Below are 12733 nucleotides of genomic sequence, written 5' to 3'. Positions count from 1 at the left end.
CGCAGAGCCCAATGAGGGGGCCCGGACCCATGAAGCCGTGAGATCGTGACCTGAGTCGAAACCAAGAATCAGACGCTTAACCATCTGAGCCCCCCAGGCACTCCTTCATCCTGCAGAATTCTTAATCAGCAAGCTTATTCATTTTCTGTACTTCTTTGAACACAATGACATTAAACAGATAAAACTGCCATTTCTATAGGTCAAAACCTGTCAGATACCAACAATTACATTTAACTCACTCCAATACTGAGCTAATTTCAATGGGGCGCCTGAGATGAATAGGCCCCTTTGAATTTCATCTTTACATTTCAACCCCCTTCTTTTTTTTAATGTTTGTTTATTTTTGAGAGAGAGAGAGAGGAGGCGGGGGTAGGGCAGAGAGAAAGGAAGACCCAGAATCTGAAGCAGGCTCCAGGGCAAGCTGTCAGCACAGAGTCCGACGCGGGGCTCGAACTCACGAGCAGCGACATCATGGCCTGAGCCGAAGTTGGACACTTAACCCACTGAGCCACCTAGGCACCCCTCCACCCCCTTCTTAACATTTAAAAAAAATATATAGTTAACATTTATAGAGTGCTTCTTATGTATTTAGCACTGTGTTAAGGGACTTGGGCAGGAAGCATTATTTAATGCTTACGACAATTCTATTAGGTAGGTATGATTAGCCTCAATTTACAGAAAAAGAAACTGAGGCTTGTAAAAGTTAAGTAAATTGTTCAATCGTACATAACTTGTAAGTGGCAGAGAGTTGGGACTCAAAATTGTGTCCTGACTGACACCTGGGTCCTGCCTCAAACCCTATGCTGAGGCAGGTTGGACCATTTCCAAGGGCCTATTTAGTGGAGGTATTAAACGTTATAGTACATATAAGAAAATGAAAGAAATTACTATAATTCTCAGGATGAGTGCTGTGTGCGTTGGTTGGGAGAAACACTTCGATAGGCTGTGTGGTTTGGGAGAAGAGTGGTGATAAGAGGTGACAGTCCCTAAGAGCCGTGTGGGCTCACAGGGCAGCAGCCACTCTGTCACTCGCATGGTGTGACAGTGCCCAGAGAAGATTTGTTTGTCATCGTGGCTACTGGTTCACATGATCTGACGTGAGTGCAGCGTCACCAGGTTATTGTTCTAAATTCTGAAGTTTTCATAAGTTTCATCAAATGGATCTCTCAATTCCTGGTCTCACTAAAGGCTTTTGAATCGATATTAAACCTTGGGGTGTGACAAATGGCTTTGTCAATTCCTTGCTCAGTGTGGATACATACAGTTCCCTAATTTGTCCTTCTATACTGCAGACTCTCCAGCTAGTCAGTCTAGTTAAACAGATACTTTGTTTTTATGTTTTTTTAATTTTTATTAAAAAAAATTTTTTTAATGTTTATTTATTTTTGGCACAGAGAGACAGAGTGCGAGCAGGGGAGGGGCCAAGAGAGAGGGAGACACAGAATCCTAAGCAGGCTCCAGGCTCTGAGCTGTCAGCACAGAGTCGAATGTGGGGCTCGAACCCACAAACCATGAGATCATAACCTGAGCCAAGGTTGGCCATTTAACCTACTGAGCCACCCAGGTGCCTTTAGTCAAACAGATACTTTATGCAAATCTTTCAGTGGAAATTTAAAAAAAAAGGCACATTTTGTAAGGGTGCACATTTGGTGATCAAATAACTGAAAGCACATTGTGGCAAAAGACCCAAAAGCATTAAAAACATCCCCAAACATTTCTCAGCCAGCTTTCTTTTTCCACTGCTTGCAAGCCACTAACTCTGATTCTTAGTTGCGTGATGGCTTAAGCAACTTTCCAACCCAGAACTACCACTGTTCCATGGAGCACAAACATCCAGACCTTTAACAGGAAGTCGCACGCAAGAAAAGAAGCTTGTCCTTTAAAATCAACTATTATGGACAATCCTCAGAACCTTTGATCTTAATTAGCTGAATAAACTCCCAGGGCTTCATTGCCAGCTCGATTAATTTGATTTAGTCACATTTTGCCTTGTTGGTATGCAGTTTGGATTAGAGTAATTTAAGATGACTGAGATATGCAGATACTTTATCAGAGGAAAAGTAATACTATAAAATATAAACTCCATTTCCTGCGACCTGAAGTACCCATATGCTGTGCATGCATCAACTCCTGCATTTCATCTGATTTCTACAATCATATATTTAACAAATATAATAACCACACACAAGCACCAACCAATCAAAACAGACTTTGGAATAACTGGTCTCTCTCCTTACCCCTTTATATCACCTAAATAGTGGTTTGGGTATTTAAGGATTGACTTAATGCTGAGTCAGAATGGTATATACCCTGTAAACAAGAGAACTTTAGAATTTTCTTTTCATCTATTATCAACTCCCAGGGATCTGATAGCTAACTTCAAAAAAATGAAAATGGACTGAAAGCCCAGACATCTGCACTCACCTCTTTCTTTTATTTTTGCCTTTGTTAAAATTCTGGATTTGCAAAGAAATCACTGTATAGGGTTGTGTGTATGGAACCATGTACACTCCATATGTTGCTTTAAGGGATTTACTACGGTAATTATTTCCATACTTTATTTTCACCTTCTGCATTGATTTTCGAGATTGATTCCCATGATTCCTCCAAAGAAATGAGTTAATGGGTCCTCAAGGGAATTAAAAAGCATTCAGACTGAACCACGTTGCTAGGTCATAAGCTAGGCCATAAACAACTTTTCTTCATAATTAGTCTTTGTTTAGAATGTGATGTTCTAGCTTAAGATATTTATATGACAGCCATTTGGACTATTTATTCCTCTGAATACAGTGAGGAAAACTGTGGGTTTCCTTTTTTTTTTTTTTTTTTTTTTTTATAGCAACTCCTACCCAGCCAACTCCTCCTCATTTTGTGATAGCATTTACATGGTAGGCAGCAGAGAATGTTCTAAGACTTCTCAGCCTGACTTGGGTAAGGAGGCCTGATCTTTATCTTTTACCTAAGTGTGAATCAAAGTGAAGCCAACTGATCTCTGGGGACAGGATAAACCAGTAACTTCCTCATTTTCTTTCTCCTCCTCGGTCACATACATAGCCCAATTCAGGTAGGATGTACACATGCTAATTACTAGACCAGTGAAAATGATCCTTATCAACTCCAAAGGAAAGGTAGCACACTGGTGGACAATGCTCCTCAAATTTTCCCATCAAGTGCTCTCAGACAGAGGAGAATGAACTGGTACTTTGGAAGTTCATGGATGTAAGATGCTACATGGGATGCTACAAGCTAGAGAGGTTTACAGTGTTCTATGTTTTATCATTAAAAACGTCATGTGATTTTTTTCCTACTACCCCAATTATATGTTGAGATACAAAAATATTTTATATTACTTACCATGGAATCAAATCACTTCTTAGAATCACATTCCAAAAAGATGCACCATGTTTTTCATATGGAATCATGTGTCTTTTGGAATAATGATCTGAGAATCTCAGATGCAGATGAAAGGTTTTGAACCCAGGAAGTGAGGCCTGGATTCTAAGCTTGCCTCTTCCAGTAATATACTCTTTATTCTTCTTTTATTTAATATCTGTATTTCTCCATTTGTAATAAAGGAAAATATTTTCAAAACACACATTTCGCCTTTAAAATTCTATAAAGCTTATATTTTTGTGTTATGATTTTAGACATATCATCTTTAGATAAATTAGGTAGTATTAAAAAACCTTCAAAACATTTGATGTTTCTAGACAAGAGAATGAAGCTGTCATGAAAAATGAAGCGAAGATTTCTTAGATCAGTACTCAGTTTGCTGAAGTCAGGGAGACTGACTTTAAACTCAGAAACCAGTACCAGTGATGGGTGAACTTGTGCTTCAAGACTTCTACTTTTCTCTGCCTTTTGCGTTTAAAGGTGGTCAGTAATTGAGAAAAGAATATTTAGCAATATTATGTACACATGTATTCTTTCATCTAGCAAAGCCTCTTCGAAGAATCTATCCCCTAGATATGCTGGCAAAAGTACAGGCTTAGCATATCTGTAATAAAAAGACTAAAAATGATCCAAAACTTCATCATTGAGGCAGTGGTTGAATAAACAATAATAGTATGCCCATGTATTGCAATGGATTGACCTCCATAATATATACAGTTTAAAAAAATATGGAGAAATAAATGAGCATAGTATAGTTCGTGTAAGAAGGGGATGAATATGAATATACTGTATATGCATATTCATATTTTTTAAATGGAAAGATAAACCAAAAACCATTTTATTAAAAATACCATCTGTAGCGGGAGAGAGGAAGTAGGGTGGAGGAACAAAGATAGATATAGACTTCTTTGAATATACTTTGCTTTATAAATTTGACTTTGGAATTTTTGCATAATTAGAATACAAAATTAAATTTTAGAAAAGCAATGCCTGAAAGTCAAAAACAATATCGAACAAACTTAAGTATTCATCAAATTGACAGCATAACTGCATGGAAGGAATTAGTTCAATCAACTTTACAACAGAGTAAATTGGTCATGTGTTCCTAACACGATATGTGATAAGATAAAAAGAGTTACAGGAAAAAACAATAACAAATCTTAAAATATTTTCAGCGGCCACATTGTTGGAGATAGTATTGGTATTGTTATCCTAAGATTACTGCACATGAATTGTGGGGTAAATCCAATGAAGAATTGTGTTGGTACATTGGGAACTGGGATTTTCTGTGTGTCTGAAAAGAGGAGTATGTAACAGATAAAGTTTACTAAAAACACTGTAGTCCTGAATTGAAATGAAAATTACCAGTACAAATCTATAAATAGGTTATCTTTTGAAAAGAAGCCATTTTCGTAGCCATATTCATCCAGTAGGTCTAGAAGCAAGAATTTATCCCCTATTGCCAATATTCTCTTATTCCACTAAAGAGAAACAGGGCTGTTCAGTGAAAAGGCCTACTCCAGGCCTGGGGCAGGAAATGTACAAGACAAACTTGGAATATTTTGTCATACAGGGCAGCAAAGACACACACAAGGGCTTAATTAATGGCTATACCAACAGATGTCCAGAGCAGTGGTAGAATGGAGCCAGGATATGTAGGATCATTAGAGCTGATTGTGAAATATCCACAATTTTCTGACTCTGTTGTTAAAATATTGGTAGCTTGCAATCAGCCATGTTGGGAGAATTTACACCAAAGAAATTGGTACGGTGGTACATACTATATAGACTTTTTTGTTTTGTTTTTTGTTTTTTGTTTTTTGTTCTTTTGTTTTTTTTTGAGAGCCTATTTGCCAGCACAACACTAGAGTCAACTCAAGGAGGCTACTCTGGACAAGGAGAGAACATTTGAGCATCACTAAGAATAATAATTGCAATGGAGTGAAAAATACCAAATATAATTAAATCTATGTGTTTATAATGGTATCAGCCTCCAGCTACACAAATAAAAGTTTAATGAATCACTTCAAAGAGTATTAGGTAATCAAACTTCTTATTTGAAAGCTGGTGGAGAAAAGAAAGGACAAAGCATTTATCTTGTCTTTTTTATGCAAAATATACAGGGTAAACACAGAGTTGATAGGGAAAGATTTTTTTTCTATAAATCTATGCCAGATAATAATAGGATAAGAGAATGATAAACCATCAACATTTATAATCTCTAATTAATGAATTAATCATGGCAATGAGCGATAATATCCACTAACATGATGAAATGGGGGAGAATCAGACATTTGCTTACCTACAAAATAGCATCCGTCAAAGAGCCTTTCCTCCATCACTCCCTAGCCCCTCACCCTCAGGTTAACCTTTATGGCTGACTACCGTTTTACAGGAAAAATGAGGTGAAATGGAATCCAGTAGTCCCTGCTTATCTTCAGGGATATGTTCCAAGACCCCCAGTGGATGGCTGAAACCTAACCCTATGTATATGTTTTTCCTCTACTTACATACGTACCTCTGATAAAGTTTAATATATAAATTCGACACAGTAAGAGATTAACAACTAATAATAAAATAAAACAATTATAGCTACAGACTGCAATAAAATTTACATGTGATCTCTCTCTCAAAATATCGTACTGCACTCACCCTTCTTGTGCAGATGTGAGATGATAAAATGCCTCTGTGAGGAGATGAAGTGGAGAGAATGATGTAGATACCATGATGCAGTATTAGGCTGCTCCTGACCTTCTAAAATATGTCAGGAGGATCTTCTGCTTCTGGCCTGTGTTTGACCTGGGGTAAGTGAAACTGTGGAATGCAAAACCGTGGATAAGAGGGGAATACTGAATGTTAATGAAAACCACACAATCGGCAAAATTTAGACTGTTGGAAACTTTACAGAACAAATTCTGCAATTTCTTCAACAAAAGCTTGCAAAGATATATAAAGGGGAGATGGGGAAAAGGAAAGAAAAGGAGAGGAAGAACATCTATAGATTAAGAGACAAGAAAAATCAAACAACTGTAATGTGCAGAACTTCTCTCAATCCTGATTCCAACAAACTAAAGGAGAAAAAAAATAATAAAACGACTATAAGACAATCAGAGAAATTTGAACAGTGACTGAATATTTCATGTTATTGAGGAATTGTGTTTTCAAGTACACTAATGGCATCGTGACTATGTTTTTTTTTTTTTTAATGTTGAAACGTTTATTTATTTTTGAAAGAGACAAGAGACAGAGCGTGAGCAGGGGAGGGGCATAGATAGACACAGAATCTGAAGCAGGGTCCAGGCTCTGAACTATCAACACAGAGCTGGATGTGTGGCTGGAACTCACAGAACATGAGATCATGACCTGAACCGAAGCTGTACGCCCAACCAACTGAGCCACCCACGCGCCCCATGACTATGGTTTTAAAGTAAACTCATATTTTAGGGATACTTGCTGAAATATTTATGGATGAAATGACAGGATAACTGGATAATAAGTAAATAAGAGTGAAGGTAGGTAGGGGTATAGAACTCTGCTACTCCAAGAGTGATCCACTGGCCAGCAAAATCCACATCATCTAGCAACTTATTAGAAATGGGCAATGTCAGGCCCAAGCATATTCAACAAAAAGTTGCATTCTTTAATTCAGGTTAATTTTTATGTTCACTGAATTTTGAGAAGCTCAGGTTTAATAAAACACAATTGGCTGTTGTTTAAGTTGGTGCCAGTTACCTTAGGATACTGTCTTCTCTATATTACACCTGAAATGTTCCATTCTAAAAATTTCTCTTAAAAGAAAGCCACATTAGAGAGAAAGGTGGCTAGAGTGTGAGTAACCCAAAAGTAGATTTTTCATTTCTTTCCTTCCTCACCTCATTTTTCCTGATGTAGCTCCTAGTCTGACACTTTATTAGTGGCACATCCCCTAACTGACCCCACGGTGTCCTCACAAGGCACGCTCCAAACCTCTTGGACTCCAGGGCCATTTCTATTGATGTTCCCAGTCCTAACCCCCAAGATCTGCAAGTAGTCTTCACAGATGGAACAATTTCTCTGCTCCCAAAGCCCTAATAGCTTCTCTGCAAACTGCATTTGAGGCTTTCCAGGGGAGTTGAGCAGACGGTGATGCGTCCTGCCAGGAATGATTGGCAAAACTCTTGAGAAGAGGAAGTTTTCCAGCTGGCTCCATGCCATGGCCCAGCTGCACTTGTTACAAAGGTCATTGTTCTTTCTTCAGTGATTTGCAAAAATATTTTAGAAATGTTAAAAGTGCAACAGAGAAGAGGTGAGGAGAGATCTCTGTACATGTGGATGGAACATTGTATTTTCTGTGGTCTGAATATGAAACAGGAGCGAGGTTCAGAGGATAGACCAGACTAGAGAAGAAGTAGGAAAACAAGGATCACTTTATTTGTGTTTTCTCTCTTCTGTTTGGCAAGTTTCTCTCTCTCTCTCTCTGTCTCTGTCTCTTAATGTTTATTTATTTTTGAGAGACAGAGAGACAGAGCATGAGTGAGGAAGGGGCAGAGAGAGAGGGAGACACAGAATCCGAAGCAGGCTCCCGGCTCTGAGCTTTTAGCACAGAGCCCAACGTGGGGCTCAAACCTACAAGCCGTAAGATCATGACCTGAGCTGAAGGCAGACGTTTAACTGAACCACCCAGGCGTCCCAGCAAGGTTCTCTTAATTTATAAATACATTGACACAGTGGTTCCAAAACAAAATCTGCTCAATGTGCTGTATTTATGCATTGTGCCATCTCTCATTGTCAGTCTTCCTTCCCCTTTCCCCCGAATTTACACAAATAAGTGTCAAGTAATTCAGAATTCAAGGTCTTTTGGAAATCACCCTTCCCAGAAATGTAATAACTAAAGCCAGTTAGTAGTAGGTAAATTGCATCCTGTATTTGAAAGCAACAATGCTGTTCTTTTAAATGTTTGAAAGGGGCGCCTGAGTGGCTCAGTCGGTTGAGCTTCTGACTCTTGGTTTCAGCTCATGTGATGATCTCACAGTTCACAAGTTCCAGCCCTGCATTGGGTTCCTCACTAACAGTGTGGAGTCTGCTTAGAATTACCTGTCTCTCTCTCTCTCTCCCTTTTTCTGCCCCTCTTTCACTCATGCATTCTCTCTCTCTCTCTCAAAAAATAAACATTAAATGTTTGAAAAAAGAGTAAGTTTGTTAGTAATCAAATAAATGCAAAGGAAAATAATGAGGTGTCCCTTCACCTCTCAATTGGCAGGTGCCGTACAACGATGAGGAAAAACTGGCACTCTTCCATAGTGCCAATAGGAAAGCAATGGTGGGGAGACCCTTACTACACAAAAACATTAGCATTACGTATTGGTAGGTAGTTTTGCTTTGTTTTTTTTTTTTAAAAAAAAAAACAACTTATTGGAATATAGCTGATACATAATAAACCGTCCATACTTAAGATGTACAATGTAAGTTTTAATATACGTTTATACCAGTGACCTCATCACCTTTAGAAAAATTATGAGCATATTCATCGTCCCCCAGAATTTCCTCTTTGCAATCTCACTCTAAGGATCATCCCAGAGACTCACTTATGTCCACAAATATGACCTCCAGTCTCAGTGAAATGAAATAATACAAAATGTGTCCTTTGGTCTTTGCCTCTTTCACTCAGTAAAATTAGTTTGCTGTGTATCTATGCTATAGCATATATCAATAGTTTGTTCTGTCTTAATGATGAGTAGTTTCTATGGACTGAGTGTTTGTGTCCCCCTCCCACTCCATGTGCTGAAGGTCTAAGGTGAAGGTATTTGAAGATGGGGCATTTGGGAGGTAATTGGGTCATGTGGGTGGAGCCTCCATGATGAGATTAGTGTCCTTTTGAGAGGAGGAAGCAGGAAGATGGCTGTCTGTAAACCAGGAACTGAATGTCCACCAAGGAGCCAACCATGCGGGTATCCTAAAGACTCTAGAGCTATGAAAAATAAATGTTTGTTGATTAGGCCACCCAGTCTATAGTACTCTGTTATAGCATCCTTAACTCACACACTAGTATTCCATCGTATGGACCTGGCACAGTTCATTTACCCATTTACCTGCAGATAGAAATTTGGGTGGTTTCAGGTGTTTCGTTACTACAAATACAGCTCTATGAACATGTGGTTTCTTCAACACATGGGACTTGGGTAGCGTGGTCACCTGGCACGAACATAGAACTCATGCAGCTTTCTATGTTATTAGTAATGAAGTTCTTTGTCTTTGACACAGGAGTCTTATATCTCCTGCCAGGACTCATGACATGAGCTTGCAAATAGGGTAAAATTTCAGACCATTTATAGTTCTTGATAATTCTATTTCTGGGGCTCTTCATTCCTTCATGTAGATCCAGATTTTCATCTGGTATCATTTTCCTTCTGCTTGAAGGATTTCCTTTAATATTTCTTGGCATGTGGGACTCCATGCAATGAATTCTTTCAGCTTTTGTATGTTTGGAAAACTATTTATTCTGTCTTCATTTTTGAAACATATATTTGCTGATTTTAGGATTCTAGAGAGACAGTTTTCTTTCTTTAAATGTCAGCACTTTCAAAACATTCTTCCACTCTCTTCCTTCCCATATTGTTCCCTATGAGATATTTGTTATCTTTTTTCTACGCATAATATATCTTTTTTCCCTCTGGTTGTTTTTAAGATTTTCACTTTATCATTGGTTACAAGCAACTTACTTACGATGTATCTTGGTGTAGGTTTCTTTATGATTTTTATGCTTTGGGTTAAGCTTCTTACATACAGATTTGTACTACGAATTGCAAATGACAAATAAGGGTTTGTAATTGTCATTAAATTTTGATTTTTTTGGATCATTATACTTCAAATAATTTTACTGTTCTCCTTTCCTTTGTAAACTCTAGTAACGTATATGTAGAATCTCTTGAGTTACCTCACAGTTGACAGATTATTATTGCACTTTCTCTTTCAAATTATTTAATTTGGGGTAGTTTCTATTAGTATGACTTCAGTATAACTCATCTTTTCTTCTTTAATATGTCATCTGCCATTAATCCTATTCAGTATATTTTTTCGTCTCACACGTTGTCATTTCCATTTCTAGAACTTTGATTTGAGTCTTTTTTTTTTTTTTTTTTTTTTTTATCTTCTATGTCTCAGCTTTGCTTTCCAACATCTGGAACCAAAACCAGGACTAGAGTTAGACATGAGACATGTCTGGGCACAAAATTTAAGAAGACATTCACTCCCAAGGATGTACATGTGCTGACCTCATTGTTTGAAATACAGTTATAGAAATTTTGTTAATGACTTAGTCTGCTAATTCTAATATCTGTGGCAGTTTTGAATTTGTTTCAGTTCATCAATTTCCTTTTTGTGGGTCATCAAAAATCCACAAGGTTATATAGCAAAGACTTCTTATCTCTTTTGAGCAGTAATATTTCTTGATTTGTTAAATCACATTCATTACCTATTTCTAACTTATTTCATCAATCGCATATTTTCGTGTGGCTCTATATCATGTAATGTTTGCTAGCATTTAATTTTGAAAACATATCTTAAACTTACAGAAAAGTTATAAAAATAATAGACTCCTAAATAGCCTTCACCTCAATATACAAGTTCATTACATTTTGTTAAGTTGCAAACAGTATTATGAAATATTTTAATCACCCTGGCACTCATAAATAATATATCATATATATGTGAACTTGGTCCCAGATGCATGGAATACCACCCTCATCTACACCACTTAATGACAAATGCTTGCTACTGTTTAAAAGCATCTGGGGCAACGTGTGGAATGATGAATGTAAACCCATCACTATTATTCAGGAGAAAACAGCATTACATTGTGCTGCTAATGAGTTAGAATGTACTACTCAAATACAAATGAGAGCCTAACTCCTGTGTATAAAAATAGTTCCTGTTTGTTCCTTTGGCAAAACCAGACTGCTTCTATCTGTAGATCGTGCCTATGTGTTTTCTTTATCATAATGTCAATTCCTTTTCAAACAACGTAAGCCGTGGGACCATGGGGCTAAGGCAGGGAGAAAAGAAAGCTGTAAGGACGAAAATATTTGATTTGGATGCTGCTAGGGCATTTCCCAAGCTGGGAATGATGAATGGGGAGAATGTTTTTGGGGGTTGGATCTCATCCCCAGACCAATTATATAAGATCAGCTGAAAGGATTCACATTCTGCTGATTTTTTCCTCTCTTGGAGACTTGAATCCTGATGCTTTTTGTTCAGTGTTAAAGAAGGCCAGTCTTACAATGCCATTTGTAGTTGATGCCCCTGGCCCTCTGTCACAGCCCCTCAACCCTGCTCTTCTGCTTCAAGCCACTGCAGTGGACATTTCCCTTTGCTGGTAGATTCACTGCAGTGTCAGCCCCCAAGCAAACATGTCTGCGCATTCTACCCAAACTCCTTCTTAGATATGGGAAGCACTCCTGTGGCCCACATGCAAACTCACAGCAGATATCCAAGAGAGTTCATGCCTCAGGGAGCCCTCACACACTGCGAGTGGTAGATAGGGACTCCCAGCTCTGGGCTTGCAGGGAGGCATTCTTGGAGGCATTGCACACTTCTCAACGTGAGTCCTTGTGCAATCAAGCCAGCATGGCCTACAATAGAGACCTCGTAGGCTCAGCCTCCCTGCTCCCTCATTCCTGAGCCTTGGGCTCAACCACCAGCATCCTAAACTTTGTCTTGGGCTCTGCTTTTGGGAAACCCAAACTAAAACTCCATTCACAGATTTGACATATTTATTCAAGGCAACTGGATTTAACTATATTTGTTTTACTAAATGTCCGTAAGAGCAAGGACAATGCCTATTTTACCCACTATTTTACTTCCAGAGCCCAGCATAGCATTATCACTTGAGCCAAGAAATCCCTGTCTAAAAAAATAAATTAGTTAAAACGAGGCAAAATGAAATTCATTTCTTATTCATAATTTTGAAAAATAACAGGGGCGCCTGGGTGGCGCAGTCGGTTAAGCGTCCGACTTCAGCCAGGTCACGATCTCGCGGTCCGTGAGTTCGAGCCCCGCGTCAGGCTCTGGGCTGATGGCTCAGAGCCTGGAGCCTGTTTCCGATTCTGTGTCTCCTTCTCTCTCTGCCCCTCCCCCGTTCATGCTCTGTCTCTCTCTGTCCCAAAAATAAATAAACGTTGGGGGGGAAAAAAAAAGAAAGAAAAATAACATACACTGCTTGTGGAATTGCATAAATGCCACTCAAGAATCCTTTATTCACCTTGTTTGGTTTTGTGACAACTATCCATAAGGCTAAAGAGAAAAAGATCGGTAGTCCGGAGCAATTTGTCAAATTATCAAACTCATTAAAATCTAATAGTTCCTT

Source organism: Leopardus geoffroyi, chromosome B1 (assembly GCF_018350155.1).
Source record: "Leopardus geoffroyi isolate Oge1 chromosome B1, O.geoffroyi_Oge1_pat1.0, whole genome shotgun sequence".
Taxonomy (NCBI): Eukaryota; Metazoa; Chordata; class Mammalia; order Carnivora; family Felidae; genus Leopardus; species Leopardus geoffroyi.
This window is presented reverse-complemented; position numbering follows the sequence as displayed.